This window comes from Rhinoderma darwinii, chromosome 2 (assembly GCF_050947455.1).
Source record: "Rhinoderma darwinii isolate aRhiDar2 chromosome 2, aRhiDar2.hap1, whole genome shotgun sequence".
NCBI classification, from domain to species: domain Eukaryota; kingdom Metazoa; phylum Chordata; class Amphibia; order Anura; family Rhinodermatidae; genus Rhinoderma; species Rhinoderma darwinii.
The window spans coordinates 333,720,610-333,739,581 of record NC_134688.1 but is presented as its reverse complement, the minus strand read 5'-3'; positions in this window follow the sequence as shown (position 1 = coordinate 333,739,581).

The window sequence follows — 18,972 nt, the reverse complement described above, 5'->3', positions numbered from 1 at the left end:
TACCACAGCTGGATAGGTCAATCGCTTTGAACAGATGTAGATCGTGATGAGTGCTGCTGCCAAAAATCCCAAACGGTTACACCTCTGGGTTACCGTGCAATGTTAGAAAATGAAGATAAAAAAAGGGGGATTTAAAGTAGGCGCTGCTACTCAATAAGGATGCAGAGATAAATAAATAGTGGTGTTTATTTAACAAGTGGCTACGCGTTTCAATGCCGCACCGGCATCTTCCTCAGGCCATCATAAGAAACAGGGGGCGGCCCCCTGTGACGTTGCATCACCCCCCCATGTGATGCGATCATGGGTTTGCTGATGGTCTGCTATCATTGTACTCCTATTAAGCCCTGCTGGAGGAAGGGCTTAATTGGAGCATTTCAGAATCACTATATAATATATTGTATAGTATAGCATAAAGTATAGAATATATATAGTATATTGGATCGGTGGTTCAAGTCCCCTAGGGGGACTGATAAAATAAAGTTAAAGGGGCGGAGTCTGGCTGCTGAAGAGAATGGCCGCTTGATCTAGTTGCTCCTGTCACATCTTCAGCTTAATGCGGCTCACAGCGTAGCTAAATGCTTACATTTATCTTAATCACAGCAGGATAACTAGGGTATCTTGTCGGGTACGTGCGGTGTACAGAAAGGGCCCTGCTGCTGGAAGTGTCTTGCCTGGGAGCTGGGCCGGACTGATCATGAGCTGGGTCAGGACTGACCACGAGGCGAGGAGGACGAGAGCGTGAGGACATCGCTAGCTGTCTGAAGCTGGGATCCGTGCCAAAACGCAGGATACCTCAGGTACCAGGTCGGGAACGTTTGGTGTGCAAGGAGGGCTCTGCTGTTGGAGGAGACGGTGCCTTGGAGCTGGGACTGGATTGAGCTGGGCTCGGACTGACCACGAGGCGTGCGAGCTGACAGCGTGAGGTAATCGTCAGACATCTGTGGCTGGAGTTCTTGCAAAACGGTTATCTCCCTCTGTGGTTGTTTTGAAACACCTTTTACATCATTTATTGTGCCATCTTGACTGCTCTTCTTCCAATCTATTGCTGAGGCCATGGGAGGCCACATAAGCCGCGGCCTAAATTTGTGCAGCAGCCTCGGGTGTGTGTACCCTGCTTATACCGGACATAGTTGGGATCTCTTTTATGGCCTGGTTGGTGCCTGGAGACATTCCTTAAGCAGTGGACTCTATTTGAAAAAGGGGTCTGACTAACTTATTGTATAACACTGCTGAGTGGCCTATATTACTTTGCATACTTACCTGCTGGTATCTGGTGCTTGCAGTATACGTCGTCATGACTAAACGGAAAGGCAAGGCAGAAAGCTCACAGAATACTTTGGGAATCCTATCTTGGTGCCTGAAGAAGATTTGGCTCAGCCGGTCTCCCTATCGCAACCGCCTGTCTGTACATCTCCGTCTCGGGGGTCCCCCCAGAGGTCTGATATGGTTCTCTCAGAGGATAGAGACTTTCTTTGTGATTCGGAGCAAAATGGAAATGGATATAAGAGAGGGTCTTCACTATCTCCTACAGTTTCTCCTGCAAGTAAGGGCCCAGCTCAGAAGAAAAGTTTGCAATCGGATTGTCTGCTTGTTTCTCCAGATATGGTTGATGCTCAGTATGATCTTCACCAGTTTCCTTCTTCTACTGACCCTATTACAGTGGACACTCTGAAAAACATGCTTGTTGTGCTCCAGAATGGCATTAATCACAGCGTATCTTCTTTGGTTTGGAAGCTTCAATATAATGTTACTGCTTTAGGGAACTGCACTGATCATCTCGAGTGCAAAATGGAGGATGTCACAATGAATAAATGGATGCGCACACGGAACTAGAAGAATAGGTTACATGGCTCAAAACGAAAGCTACAGATGCTGAGGACAGGTCCAGACGGAATAATATTAAAATCAGAGATATTCCCGAAGATGTGGCTCCATCAGACATCCAGCCATTCCTCAAACGCCTCTTTCTCACTATTGTACCCTCTCTTTCGGAACTGGATCTTACTATCGATAGGGCTCATAGAGTGCCTAAATCTAAAGCGGCTCCTGAAAAGGCGCCAAGAGATACGCTAGCAAGGATTCACTTCTATCATGTCAAGGAATGCATAATGTTTCAATCCAGAAAGCTTAAAGTGCTGCTCTCGCCATATTGTTCTTTCTCCTTGTTTCTGGATCTCTCCGCAGCTACTCTGCAGGCACGCAGAGAGTTTTTCCCGGTGACAATGCTGTTAAGGGATCATAACATCAAGTATAAATGGGGCTTTCCAATCAAGCTTTTGATTAACCGTAACGGCACCTCTACTACAGTCTCTTCGGTGGAGGAAGGATTGCGGTTGCTGCAGAAATGGGATATCAGTTCTGCTGGTTCCACGTTGTCGGCTGACCGACGCAGGTCTCCGTTGCACATTACAAAGGAGTGGGACACTGTGGGATTGAATAATAATCCCCCTTGAACTGTTTATTTTCCTGTAAGCTCTTACCTATATGATCCAAGTATCTGATATGACATGCTAAGTTAGCGATAAAGCTATTATGGTATTATAATCATATTGAGCATTGTATGATGTGTTTTCTCCCCCAGGAAATTCGGTGCTCGAGGAGCACTATGTCACTGTGTTCTTTTGTTTTTACTTTTTCTTTGTGTTTTTTCTTGTTAAGTTGTTTGTATTCCAGGTACGCCATGTACTATATAGTAGATCAGGGATCCCAAATAGCTGATATTGTGGATTTTTGGGGCGGGTTTGGTTATAGTGCGCAGGTTGAATTTGTTAGACGACTCCACACATTTTCACAGCACCTGATTCTCTACCGAGAACATGGTATTGCGTATATCTTCTATTAATGCTAGAGGACTGAATAGTCCTTTTAAACAAAGTCTCTTATGGCGACAGGCTAAGGCCCTTAATTGTGATGTGCTTTTAGTGCAAGAAACGCACTTCCATTCGGACAAGACTCCCAGATTCTCTAACAAATTTTTTCCTCACACATTCACCTCCTCATGCTCGGCTAAGCGTAAGGGGGTTATGATTGCCATTAAGTCCTCAGTTGCTTTCAGTATGAAGTCTCTCATTCAGGACCCTCAAGGTCGATATTTGGGGCTTGTGTGTGAGATTAACGATGTCTTATATACATTTGTTAATGTTTACTTCCCTAACAAACGCCAACATCACTATTTCGGTTCGCTGTTAACTAAAATTAGGTCATTTGCTCAAGGCCTTTTAGTCTTGGGTGGGGATTTTAATTCCATAGGTGATCCCAGTTTGGATACCACTAATAAAACTAGACTCACGGTGCTGCTGTCCCCGGTTCTGGTGGAGGAGGACTTGTATGATGTGTGGAGGTGTCTGCATGGAATGGAAAGGGACTATACTTATTTTTCGAAGTCTCATCTTTCTTACTCTAGAATCGATCAATTTCTGGTGGATGGTAGAGCACTTGTTCAAGCCCAATCTTCTAGCATAGGAAATATTACGTGGTCTGATCATGCCCCTGTGTCCCTTTCTCTGGCGGAAAAATTTTCCTCTCCCTCCCCCTCCCAATTGAAATTGAAATTGAATGATTTTATTAGTCATCATCCTGAACATGCAGAGTATTTGAGAACGGAACTGTCTCACTATTTTTCCACTAATATTAACTCTGTTACCTGCCCTCATGTTCTGTGGAACGCTCATAAGGCCTTTATGAGAGGTTTACTTATTAAGGCTTGTTCTCGGGTTAAGAGGAAGCGTGAGGCGGAGGTTGTTGCAACTACGCTTAAAATTGCTGACTTAGAGACTAGGAATAAATCTGGCCCTTCCCCTGGTTTGGCTTCTAAATTGCGGTCCTTGCGCTTAACACTACGTTACTGGCTTCAAAACATTATATTTTTCTTAAGCGTATGCAAGTACAAATATATGTCCATAATAATAGAGCTGGTGCATTATTGGCAAAGAAATTTAAACAGACAGCATTGCGCTCCCGTATAGCCTTTTTGTTAGATGCTAATGGTGACAGGATCATTGACCCTAGACAGATTGCCGATCGGTTTCGGCAATATTATAGGTCTCTCTATAATATAAAAGAGAATACCACGACAGTTCAGCCTTCTGCCTCTGATAGCAATACATTTCTGGAATCGGTGTCCTTACCGCAGATCTCAGAAAGTCAGTTGCAGGTCCTGTCTGAACCCTTTGCCCTGGCAGAGATAGTTAAAGCTATTTCTGCCTTGAAGCCCTTTGAGGCCCCTGGACCTGATGGATTCACCAACAATTATTATAAATGTTACCCCTCTGTATTAGCTCCACATTTACTAGAGGTTTTTAATAAAGCTACTTCTGAGGGCTCATTTCCCGCAGAAATGCTGACTGCCACTATTGTTACCAGTGGCGGATTATCATTAGGGCGGTTCGGGCGGCCGCCCGGGGCCCAAGGCTCCCGGGCGGCCCATGGCCGTCCGAACCACACATGATCGAACGGCCCCCCTCATCCCCAGTCACTTTCTCACACTGAAATGCTGACATGGACGTGTCAGCGATTCACAGTGTGAGCAAGTGAGGGAAATGAAGGTAAACAGCAATCGTATGAGCGGCTGCAACCCCTTCAAAACAGCTGATTGGCGGAGGTCCCGGGTGTCCGACCCTAACCCATCAGCTATTTATGGCCTATACTGAAGATAGGCCATCAATGTGTAGGGACTGGACAACCTTTAAAGCCTACCATGTGTTAGGCTTAGATACAGGGCCCAGCTTATACTGCACAAGAATACTGTCTGCTGGACCCTGTATCTAAGCCTACATTAGGCTTAGATACAGGGTCCAACAAACAGTATCACACATGCACATGGGCTCTGTATCTAAGGCCCTGTATCTAAGGTCCTGTATCCAAGGCCCTGTTCACATCACCGCTGCCCTTACGTTGAGGGGTTCCATCTGGTTAACCCCTCAACGGAAAGGCAAATGGAAACCTTAGCTTCCGTTTGCATCACCATTGATCTCAATGGTGATGGAAACTTTGCTAAAGATTTCCATTTGGGGGGATATTCATTTGTATCTATAGGGGGCTGTGTGTAACGCTCTCTATGGGGGGGATGTGTGATATCTACAGGGGGCTGTGTGTGGCGCTATGTATGGGGGGTGTAATATCCACAGGGGCTGTGTGTGGCACTATGTACAGGGGGCTGTGTGTGGCACTATGTACAGGGGGCTGTGTGTGGCGCTATCTATGGGGGAGTTTAATATCTACAGGGGCTGTGTGTGGCACTATGTACAGGGGGCTGTGTGTATGTGATGTTTTACAGTGTGTGGTATTATTTTATTCAGGCGCGCAGTGTTTGGTGCTATTATATTTAGGGGTAAAGTATGTGGCACCATGATAACTTTATTTTCATTTATAGGTGTGGAAATGTTGGAGTCGAAGACATCTGAGTGGCAAATTCTGCAGAAATCAGTCATGGCCGGGAGAAGTCGTCATGTGCTCTGGACCGGATGGAGAAGAAAAAAGGGAAAAAAACTACTAGAATCTGAGACGTCGTCACATGTGAGTCACTAGATTTATAGAGAATCTGTCACCTCTCCTGACATTTTTATTATAGGAAATCCTTGTATTCCACATAACGTCTTTGTGCAGTCCAGGACTGATAGACAATTCCCCTTGTCAGGAGGATGTGTCCCTGCACAGTGTGATACTGTCAGTATGTAGGGACACAGCCCTGTGACAAGGGGAATCCGTAACACCCATTTGTTAATGCTTGCCCAAAAAGGTGGTGTTAAAAATAGTTACGGCGCGGTAGGGCGGCGGTACGCAAGGGGGGCCCAAGTTTGGGTTACAGCCCAGGGCCCATCGTCTACTTAAACCGCCACTGATTGTTACTCTCCCAAAGCCTGGGAAGGAACCTACTGACCCAGCGAATTTTCATCCAATATCATTACTGAATTCGGATATAAAAATCTATGCGAAAATCTTGTCTGATAGACTATATCATATAATTCCAAAGTTAGTTAAGTCCGATCAGGTGGGATTTGTGTCTGGTCGACAGGCTCCGGATGGGACAAGAAGGTTTAGACAAGTATGTCTTCCCCTTTCCCATCCCACTTCCCCTTTCCCATCCCTTGGTTGAACTTGATGGACATGTGTCTTTTTTCAACCGTACAAACTATGTAACCAATACCCCAGGTATTTTTCATTATTATGTATATTCACTTCTCTGGGACACAGCCGGGTCTTTGATGCTGGGAGAGCATGGTGTGTTGTTGTTTGGCATAGCAAGCAGGGTAGCCCGCTCTATGAATTATCAAGGCGTCACAAATAGGCTTCTACCTGGCTATACACGTTGTGCCTCATGATGTACACACTATCCCTCCATGTTTCACTCACTTGCACCCCATTATCCATTTATTTCTATTGAGGCACTTCACTCATTACTGCCCCCTATATTTCACTTACAGTATTACACTTGCACACACACTATTCATTTATTATTTCTTACTACACATCCCATGCACCACACACCACTCCCTTCAAGACTAGTGGGAGTGGCTATTATTATTTAAAGCACCTGCTCGCCCTTTCATCAGCGTTTCTGACCTGGCTGTGTCCATTTGTAAGTATGGCCTTTTTCGGTGTTTTTGTATATGTCCCCTTGTTTTTATCGGTTCTGTATGTAACTATGTAACTATGTACAGTGGGTGGAGGCCTCTCGGACGCCTTCTCTGCTTTTGACTTTGGACGCAGAGAAGGCGTTTGACAGGGTACATTGGGGGTATCTCACTCATATTTTGTCACGTTTTTGGCTGACAGGTCACATTGGTTCTGCCATATTGGCATTGTATTCTAATCCCTCAGCTAGGGTCTTGACCTCTGGTTTCCTTTCTGACCCCCTTACTATTAGTAATGGCACACATCAAGGGTGCCCTCTGTCCCCACTTATTTTTGCTCTGGTAATGGAGCCACTGGCGGAAGCCATTAGGACTAATTCTGAAATTAAGGGTATTAAGGTGGGCTCCTCGGTCCATAAGGTCGGCCTTTATGCGGATGACGTTCTTATCTCCTTAACTGATTCCCTCACGTCATTACCTGCGTTACAAGAATCCTTGGCGGAGTTTGGGAGAGCGTCTTATTACTCAGTTAATGCTTCTAAATCCCAGATATTGAACTTGGGGGTTGATTCTAAGACTAAAGCTAGGTTGACTTCTCAGTTTCCGTATAAATGGCAAGAGGATAGTATTATGTACTTGGGGGTGCATATCACTAGCCCCAGCTCCGCACTTTTCTCTAAAAATGATACGCCATTGTTGACTAACGTTTCTAGGATGTTAGAGGGGTATTCTAGGCTATGATCTCGTGGGCAGGTAAAGTGGCGGTGGTGAAAATGATGGTTTTACCAATTGTGCTGTATCTATTTCGTACAGCTGTAATTCCTGTGCCCACTAATTAACTTATTAACTTACAGAGGATTATCACTAATTTTATTTGGGCAGGACGGAAACCCAGAATTCGTGTTTCTACTATGACAAGGCACTGTTCTAATGGGGGTATGGGAGTCCCGGATGTCAAGAAATATTATCACGCGACTATTCTCTCTCATCTTAAGCATTGGTGGAGTGGGCATATAGATCTTAGATGGGTGGAGATAGAGTTGACGGCTGCAACTCAACCCTTAATTTCCATGTTGTCTATTGGTAGATCCTCACGGCCGGTACCCTCTGTCCGCCTTTACTCGATCACTGCTTCCTCGTCCTCATGGAGATTTCTGGTGTCTTCAACGCCCCCAACGGAGTGCATGGCCCTGAAATTATTGCCGCTGGAATATATTTCCAAGTTCTTGCCTGACCTTCATGTTGCAAGCTGGTTGTCGGCTGGGTTGAGCACTATAGGTTCTCTTTATGATTCCGCAATCTTATTATCGTTCCAATCTCTGGTTCTTAAGTATGGACTTCCTCAAAGGGATTTTTATAAATATTTACAACTCCGTCATGTTCTACGTTCTTTAACCTTAGACACGCCCTATTTTCCAACTGCTGCATATAGGTTTTTTGTTAGTGAGAAGCACAAGCTTAGGGGAATATCTTTGTTCTACTCTGGGTTTAGTAGTACACTGTCCTTGTCAAAACCTGGTTATTTCTTGAAATGGGAACTGGATTTAGATCAAGTTGTTCCACTTGGAGAGTGGTATACGGCTATCCATTGGGTTAGAAAAATTTCCAGGGGAGCTAGCCACTAGGAAACTGTGCATACAATTCTATTACGATGGTATAGAACTCCTTCCCAGATTGCTAAAATTAACCCCTCGTATTCTCCTCTTTGTTGGCGTCAATGTGGTTTCCCTGGGAACTATATGCATGTGTGGTGGCAGTGTCCTTTGGTGTTTAATTTTTGGAAGGCAGTGTTTAACCTTATTAGCTCTATAACATCTACCCAGATCTCTCCCTCACCTGCCTTGGCTTTATGTTTCATTGGATTATCAGATATTCCTGCAACAATGCGACATGTAGTGGGTCATGTTATTTTAGCCGCCAGGCTGATGATTGCTAGGTCGTGGAAATCTTCGGTTCCTTTAACTGTGGTGGAATTGGTAAACTTGGTAAAGTTTGATTATGTTATGGAAAAAATGGTGGCGGCAAGACTTAATCTGGTTCCAAAATTTTCAGTAAAGTGGTCTATTTGGTGTGTCTACTTGATATCCGTGTCTCCCTGCTCTTGACATGTTGTACAGGGTGGGGTCTCTATTAAATATTAAATGTTTATTATAGTTAGGTATGGAAAATTGCCTTGAATTGCGGATGGGGGTCTATACCTGCTATTAATCACGAGTCTCTGATACCTGCGCTTATGTATGTACGAACTTGTTTCCTGGAATACTATTTGGTTGTTAGGTTGCAATTATCTTATGATAGTATGTCAAAAGTGTAACGCATAATATTTTGTGGAATATCTGCTTGGCCATGTTGGCCTCACTGTTCACAATGTTTTCTATGTTTTTCAAAAAATTTTGAATAAAGATTGAAATTTAAAAAATAAAAATAAAATAAAGTTAAAGCTATGTGTGTATAAACACTGGCCGGCATCTCCCACCAAGAAGGAATAATTTTCGGACCGCTTGTTAAAATCCATTAATTATTCCGATGCCACTGTGTGTATATAAACACCGACAGGTATCTGCCCCCAAAAAAAAGATTAATTTTGGACAGTTTTTTTACTATTTTAAAAAGCATAAAATATTCAACAGTGCAGTGTGTTTTTAAACAGGCTGTTTGTTACCACCGGCTAGCATCCATTTACCCATATATATATATATATATACATTGCTGTCACATACTAATGCTGTCTTGGCGTTAAAGAGCTTAGTGTCATACACGACTTTTCAGGGCAATCAGGGTACCTCTGTTTTGCGGAAAATTTATTATGACCGTATTGAATCTGACGGCCGGTTCTCGATATCGGTGTGGGTCTTAGAACTGGGATCTGCACCTATCAGACATTTTTGCCATTTCCCGTGGAAATGTCACAAATGTCTAAGATGGGAAAACCTCTTTAACTTATATGGTCTGCAGAGCACATGTGTAGAACTGGTATCTAGCTATATATATGGTCACTGTATGGTGGTAATATTGGTCCTTGGTAAACTACACACGTTTTACTATACAATCAAGTGTGGTTGCGTTATTTCTATATAGCTGAAGGGTGGGCCACAATAATTATTTCCTCTGGTGGGTCCAAGGTACTCCAGTCCAACACTGGTTGTAATGCAACAAAAAAAGGGAAAAAACAAAAGGGGATGAATACTTTCACAAGGCACTGTATATAGAAAATGTAATAAGATTGTGATATTTTACTGAAAAGTGATATTTACATTTACTTTACTTTAAAGTATATTCTGTTGCTATAATTTGCCTTTGTGATCTATTGGAAGTTTAGGGGTATTACCAGTGTGTATTTACCTATTACTAATTATCAGCACACTTACATGTGGGCTACACCACTATAATCTAATGTTTAATAATTCCAAATGATGTAACCTATAGAATCTTATTAAAATGAGTAAAGTTTCAAGAATGAATAGTAGAATTCCCCTTATTCTTGTCTCAAAAGTGCCTACATATCAGGCGTGGTTCACTTAAAGGATTGCCCAACAGTCAATTCTCTGAGGGGTTTTAGTTAATTGGCTGGGGATAGCACATCAGTGGGTGGTCCTACCACCTAATAAAATGAAATGTTCCGCCCTCCTTCCTCGTCTTTACGCTCCCCAGCAAAGGAAAAGAAGCACCTCCCACCCAAAAGAGAATATTGTTCCCATTCAGACACTATGTCCTATGACCATACATAAATTATACCTGGTAAATGCATATAGTATATACTGATATTTTTCAGTGATGTTCACCTATTGACGTGTCAGAATTCCCAGAGGCAAATTGGACATAGTTTCTTATCTACCACTTTATTTGCATTTCAATGGCCCTCAGTACAGAAAGGAACCATTGTGCACTAGGTGTGGAGGCAGCTGGGCATAATGGGAAATAGATTTACTTACACTGTACAGATTCACATGGGAAGGTATTTGGGTGGTCTTAGGGTGGAGTCCATGGAGTGGCTGGAAAAATCTGGGAGAGAAGAACATTTAGGCTATTTGAAGGTCTGGGGCTCTCTCGCTAGACTTTATATGTGTACATATACATATTTATGCATGAGTCTCTATATATGCATGTACTAATCGTCAGTTGCTGGATGTGACTTTGGTTATAATTGTAGTTCCAGGAGACCGTACAGTGTTGAGATCTGGATATATAATATATACACATTACCGGCCACATGTGCTTAGTATCCACGGAAGGTCGGAGAAGGTGGCTGCTGTGTGTGGTTGTGTTCTCTATGTAATGTACTGCATCTCTATGCAATGTATATTGCTTTGTCACTTCTATGTTATAAGTAAAGTATTTTTTATATATTTAAGTATCTGCGAGGGTTGTATGTTACTCCTGTGGTGTGTGTGAAGGACTGGAGTGTGTGTACATTGTAAACAATACAAAGTAAGTGGGCTGTATAGTAAACAGACGTAACAAACTATGAACAGAGTAAAGGGGGAAAATACTGATAAACAAAAGTCTCCTTTATAACTGTAATTGTAATGTTGTTTTGGCTCTTACTTGTCACATTGTATCCTGATATTCTGTTTTGTTCTCAGATATCAGAGCTGGCAGTATCAGTTGTTTCATCCGGCTTATGGGAGAGGTTTAATACAAGTCCATGAACCAACAATGGCATGCCCACCGTGTCTACGGTGGTACGGCATTTGAGGTGATATTTATAAAATATTAATTATTTAAAATATTATTTAGTATTTAATATACGTTGATAAAAGCTGTGGCCGACCCCCACTTATTTATACACAAGCATGTCTGAGTGTTTTTATTGTTATGGTTGTTCATTTGCACTCAGAATGTTTTGGTTGTACCGGCAGTCTCAGAAATAATTTGTTGTATGTCTGCCTTTACAACTTGGTTATCCTATACACCAGAAGTTACTAACCTTTTGTACCTTGTGTGCTACATTGAACTCAGAAACGGAGAAGAGACATTAACTGTGGGGGAAACAAGAAATCATATAATTGCATATACAGTATTTGCATATAGATATTTCAGCATGAAATGTCACTCTTTGGCTTTTTTTGGGGAAGATATGTCTGCAATATTGTCAATGTGGATGTCGTGTTTTAGCCAATGCATATGGTCATAACTCAGGGCTACTATGATGAGTCACACAACTGGGGGTAGTAATCCACTGGTTAGGGACCACACTATACACCATATGTATTATTAAAGTGAAACTGTTTTGACTATAATTTAGGGGTATTAGATTGAGTGTTAGTGAGAAGAGACAAAAGAGGTGCGTGATGGATGGAATTCATATAATGTGAACTGGGAATATTGGCATAAGACCATTTGTTATATGTTGTCTTTATATCCCTGTGCAGTTATAAAAGGAATGGTGAATAGCTTTAAGGCATCCGTCACTGGCTACCAAAGGTGCCCATTATGATAATGCAGAGCATCTTATTCACCAGCATAAACACAAAAAACACATTAGGATTCAGGCAGATGATCACAAACCTGGCAACAGATGGGATTAGGAATATTAATCTTCATAAAATGCTGCCGAATGTAAAACATTTAACTCCTACATTCCCACTTCAAGTTCAACTTCCCACAAAGTACTATAAAATACTTACTAAAACGTAAGCTAGATTCAAAATAATATACAGTATCTGGAAGCATTTACATTGTTATAGCAAATTAAAATAAAACAACAGGAAACATATTGATTTATAACTCGTGTCTGTAATTTGGAATGATTTAGAAATGTAGTTACAATAAACAAATTTTATGGGGACTTTCTTTAAATCTATTTTCTAATATTTCTGTTAGCGCCACACGTACAGGTCATGAAATAAAGAACTAATATGTTTTGTTTCAATATGCCAATAAAAGGCTGAGTTGAATTTACTGCACTTGTGAAAGAACGTTGCCCAAATAGAATTAGTTTATAAATAGTATCTGTAAGTGTATTTTAAAATGTCTTTTTTTTCAGCAATAAACTGTAGACGAACAGTATTATCAAGTAGAACTTCTGAAGATTATAATGCTCATCGGCTCTCATTTCTACAGTATATAACTTTGTAAGTAACAGGGAAATTTACTGCCATCTTTTTGTGTTGAAGTGAATTTCAGAACTGTTAATCCTTAATGCTTCACTTTCTTCAATCACGCAAAGATCACAGGTGTATACATGGGGCATAATTAATAACTTGGCTAAATGAAGTGTAGTGTTTGGGAGGAATTCATTAACCTTTATACCAGTTTTCTTGACCTTTTTACACCGCCCTCAGCACTTTTGTGAAAAGGAGGTGTGACTTCCAAAATGGGGTGTGACCACAGCATCCCGAAAAACAAAATTATAATTTACACCAGAAAGCTGGTGTAAATTATAGGGGAAATCTACAACATCCTCTAGCTGGTATGGATTGCACTCTGTGGGGCGTAGCAAGTAAAGGTCTGTGCCGGGCCCCATACATTGCCCCCCCCCCCCAGATTGAACTACCCCTTATCAGACTACTCCTCCATCCTATCATACAATAAAAAAAAATAATAAAAGCATGCTCACCTCTCCGCTCCTCTTCTGCCCTCTGGGTCAACTCAGTCTCCCTCAGCATGCCGCCGCTCATACAATATACTGATGCCGGGCAGCGCCATGACGTTGTATGTGATAAGGCACTCAAGACGTTGAGTGCTGATTCACACATATAAGGCCCTAGTGTTGCTCGGCATCAGGATCTTGTATGAGCCGCGATATGCTGAAGGAGCCTGAGGGGACCTGTTGGGGAGAAGTGAAGAGGAGCGGAGAGATGAGTATACTTATTTTTATTTTATGTCTGATGGGAATTGGGAACAGATGGAGCATGGTTGTAGTTGTTGTGTTACCTGGCCAGCCGAAATATGTGATACATTTATTAAGAGCCGATCTTCCCTGAATAAACGTGTTACATCATACTCCAAAAAATAATTTGTTAAGAATGGCATATGAAAAGGACATTTGGAACTTTCATTAACTCAGCTCTGATAGAATCAATAATATTTTACATGGTACCCCTCAGAGAAGTTAAAACTTTTCCAGAAACTTCCATTCTATGCTTCATAACATAGAGGGTTCTACAAGTATGTTCCAAAGCTATTGCAGTTACTGTATATTGTATTAACAAGTCAGTAACCATGTTCAACTTTAGAAAAATTCCTGAAGAATGAATCCTCATCAATTCTGCATCTGGATTATAGAAACATAGCCATAACAGTTAAACTGGCAATAACCAGTTCATAGGGTGCTTGTTTAATACCATTATTAATAGCCAGCTTAAAATGATCTTGGAAATTAGTTCATGGCAAATTAACCTGCACCCCAAATTATATTCAGAAACAGTTTGAAAAGATATGCCCTGGACATGCGGTTTGAAGAGAATGGGCAGATGTAGAGGACTCCACCCCTTATCCCATTCATCTTACCCAATTTTTTTGTCCTATTCTCTTCTTATTTCTCTTTTTTTATTTACTTTCCAACTGTAACCTACGGAGAATATGCGGTGCCTTATGTAATCACCATATGGTGACATAAATTGTGCCTACAGTTCCATAATATACACACTTGTAGAAACATAGTATGACTGCGTACAGGGTCTGTGCATGTAGCAGTTATAGTAGCTGGTAAAGCATAGCATATTCTTTACCATTGTATATATCTTGTAACACACAGATAGATAGATAGATAGATAGATAGATAGATAGATAGATAGATAGATAGATAGATAGATAGATAGACAGACAGACAGACAGACAGACAGACAGACAGACAGACAGACAGATAGATAGATAGATAGATAGATAGATAGATAGATAGATAGATAGATAGATAGATAGATAGATAGATAGATAGATATTAATACAGCTTGAATACATTGAAGGGTTGTGATACTAATAGGCCCTGTACTAAGTAATTTAACTATACATGAATGCAATGGTCTAAAAACAGTAAGTAGATTATTATTCTGCATCTATTCTTGTGGCCAAATATTGGCTAGATGGGTTTCCTTAGGACTTCATCTCTCTAATGACTCCTCAGAGGCTATGAACTACTTGTTTACTCTGCACACCTGAAAATATAGTTTTCCTTATTCTTAATGGGCTTACGTCTAATTAGTCTTAATTAATTCCACTGTGGATCAATTATAAAAACTGGCAGACATGTGAGAAGGCAAAAAAAAAAAGCACTGGTGCTCTCTTGGCATAAAGAATAGCCATCAGACATAAGCATGAAAATTGATTCAATTAGAAAGACGCATGGTGTACAGAAAACCATTTAACCAATTAAAGACTAGAAAAATGATTAAAATAAAAGTCTGCACCCTAATATGCATCCAAAATATAATATACACAGTAAAATATACATTTTCTAGAATTGTTTCACAAGGTTAAGAAATGGTTAAATATGAATATAGCAGCTGGATTATTCTGTTGTCTTTGCATTTTTTTTTCTGGAATTATTTAAGAGCTCTTAAAACAAATGGTGTACAATGGAAAAGCAGGTGCATGGAGAATTCGGAAAACATTTCAGAGTGCCATAGAATGTGCTCTCTCTACTCTAGTACCGAGCATCTGCAGATCCATCTTGAGCTATAGTCACAAAAGTAATTCCGTTCCATGCATGAGTCTCTTAATTCAGATGGCTACTTGCCATAAAAAGAATGAGAGACATTCATGAAAACATATTTAGGAAGTGGCACAATCTTGTATGTCAGAGAATATATTTAAGCTTGGGCTACATGTAGAAAACATTCATACTAGTAGAATATTATGGAATTAAATGCATTCACGTACCTATTTAAATATCACTCTTTAAAAAAATCTAGTAATACCAGTTGTGTTCTTTTTTTTTTTTTTTAATCAGTTAATGTTTAAAGATTTTACACATTTTTGCACCACAACAAAAGAAATGGAGCAAAAATTCTGTCTCTATTTTGAAAAGTGATTGCCAGGCCCAATTAATCAATGTTGCATATAATGTTTCAAACTTATGTCGCTTATTCCTCTTAGAAAGAACCACTTTTTCCAACCAAATTATTTACTTCTCTTTATGAATAAAGTGTTGTACTACAGGAGGTAAACCAACAATCCAAGATTAAGCTATAAGCTTTCATGCAGTATAGAATAGTTTTATCATCATATGCTTAAGAACATTATTTACAGTAAAATCATGAACATGTTCTAAAACACAGAGTCATGGGGTAAACATGTAAAGAGAGTCCATACATAGAACCAATCAGTAGCAAAACCTTCCTCCAATACCTCTTCAACCTGGGACAGTTCCAGATCATGTGAATCAGATCTACCTATTTATTCCAGCCTTTAGGGCAAGTACAGGGTGGGCCATTTATATGGATACACCTAAATAAAATGGGAATGGTTGGTGATATTAACTTCCTGTTTGTGGCACATTAGTACATGGGAGGGGGGAAACTTTTCAAGCTGGGTGTTGACCATGGCGGCCATTTTGAAGTCGGCCATTTTGTATCCAACTTTAGTTTTTTCAATGGGAAGAGGGTCATGTGACACATCAAACTTATCGAGAATTTCACAAGAAAATCAATGGTGTGCTTGGTTTTAACGTTGCTTTATTCTTTCATGAGTTATTTACAAGCTTCTCTTTGTTTACAGCCATTGACATGTCGCAGAGGTTAACACGTGAGGAGCGGATAGAAATTGTGTCGATGTCTGGTGAACGCAGTACCCGGGTCATTGCAGCAGATTTCAATGCAAGACACTCTACGAGACCAACCATCTCCCATGCTACAGTTTGCAAACTGCTTGCCAAGTTTCGTGAAACTGGTTCAGTGTTGGATTTGCCCAAATGTGGATGCATGAAAACTGTCACTAATGAAGAAACATCAGTGGCTGTCCAAGCTTCATTCAGCAAGAGCCCACAGCGTAGCACTCGCCGCATGTCACTGGAGAGTGGCATCAGTCGAACATCCCTTCGGCGGATATTAGCTACTCACAAATGGCACCCTTACAAACTCCAGCTGCTGCAGCATCTCAACGAGGATGACCCAGATCGGCGCACTGAATTTGCAGAATGGGCAAAACAAAAATTGGAACAGGACCCTCAGTTTACACAGAACATTGTGTTCAGTGATGAGGCAAACTTTTATGTGAATGGTGAAGTTAACAAACAAAACCACCGCTATTGGTCTGACACTAACCCACATTGGATAGATCCCTCCAAGACTGTTGGAACACAAAAATTGATGGTATGGTGTGGTATATGGGGTACAAAGATAGTGGGGCCATTCTTCATCAATGGAAACCTCAAGGCCACGGATATCTGAAATTGCTACATGATGATGTGCTTCCTTCTTTATGCACTGAAGCTGGCACGTTCCCTGAGTTTTTCCAGCAAGAGGGTGCACCACCACATTATGGGTGTCAGGTCCGAGCATTCCTAGATGAACAGTTTCCTGGAAAGTGGATTGGTCATCGTGGGCCAGTTGAATGGCCCCCTAGGTCTCCCGATCTGAGCCCCTTAGACTTTTATCTTTGGGGTCATCTGAAGGCAATTGTCTATGCTGTGAAGATACGAGATGTGCAGCAACTGAAACTACGGATACTGGAAGCCTGTGCTAGCATTTCTTCTGCGGTGTTGCTAGCAGTGTGTGAAGAGTGGGAGAAGAGGGTTACATTGACAATCCAACACAATGGGCAGCACTTTGAACACATTTTATAAGTGGTCAGAAACTTCTAAACAACTCATGAAAGAATAAAGTAACGTTAAAACCAAGCACACCATTGTTTTTCTTGTGAAATTCTCGATAAGTTTGATGTGTCACATTACCCTCTTCCCATTGAAAAAACTAAAGTTGGATACAAAATGGCCGACTTCAAAATGGCCGCCATGGTCAACACCTAGCTTGAAAAGTTTCCCCCCTCCCATATACTAATGTGCCACAAACAGGAAGTTAATATCACCAACCATTCCCATTTTATTTAGGTGTATCCATATAAATGGCCCACCCTGTAGAATCAGGGGAGTCTGATACACTCAGTGTAATAAATATAGGTGGGACAACTGATAGGTCGCACTACTAGACAGTTTTGGAACCGCCTGCAGTCCATCACTAATGACACCTAAGTCCCTTTTCCATTTTTCAGTAATACTGCACGCGAAGGCCTTCAAATACCATGAGAGCAAATGCCTGTAGAACATTGATATGAGACCTGAGGTGGTTTCCGCTTCTTCAAACATAACAAGTGAAGTGTTCTTGTGTATATTTAGGCTAACAGTGTGATTTTGGCAATCTTCAACATGCCTCAACTTGAGGTATTAATAAAAGCAAGCATAGGTGTGGCCAAATTCTTGCTCAATCTCTGAGAATTCTTTAATAACACACTCCAGACAAATTTATGAAACCAGACTTATTCCAGATTGTTTACATTGATAAAGAACTACCAATTTCTTAAATTCGGCTAACCACAGATTTTTCCAGAAAGAGGAGTGGGTCGTAAAACCGCTAATGCCCTGCAAAGTCCTCACTCTCCATGACAGTTTATGCATCAAATGAAGGGTAGGAAATCCTTTGGAGTTAATGCTAAAAGCATTATGTGCCAAGGATACCAAAAGGTCATTACAGGCCATTACAGAAAAGAAATAAGGGTACCATGAATTTAGTCAACCAGCAAATTGTAATTGGGAGGCATAAAAAATTTCTCTGGATTAGGCATTGCTAAACCGCCCTCCTCTTTCCTTAATTTTTTGTAAATTTACAGATTAATGAGTTAAGATTTAGTTGTTAATTTTATGCTATATTCCTAGAAAATGTTCTACTTAGATATACGAAAAATAAGTTTCACAATGCAAAGACAAAGTTGAGGGATCAAAGTCAAGGGGGAGGTGATCTACAGGCATAAGGACCGATTGGACGGTCAAGACCATTTAATGATCAGTCCAGAGTACCCACCAAACTCCTCAACAGTGGCGTACCTACCGCTGTAGCAGCCATAACGGCTGCTACGGGCCCAGCGGCGCTTGGTGGCCCATGATGCCGGCCGACAAGGTCCCTCCCCATGCCCCGTGGCTCCACTAGCAGCCGTTAAGGCCTGGCCCCTAACATCTCATGTCCGGTGGTGTCGCTAGTACCGGAGGGGGCCCCGGTGCTACTGACAGCCACATTCACTTGTATCTGCATCCTCAGGGTGCAGATACAAATGAATACTAAAGGCTGCAGACCACGTTAGGCCTGCAGCCTATAAGGCGCTGGGAAGACTCTGTGCACAGGCTGGCGTGATGACGTCACTGCATCACGCTGCTCTGCGAATGCGTCCCGCCCGGAGGATGAGCAGTGTTCCGTCTGTCGTGGAAATGGGGCAAGGTAAGTACAATTTATTTTTTGTGGAAGGGAATTTG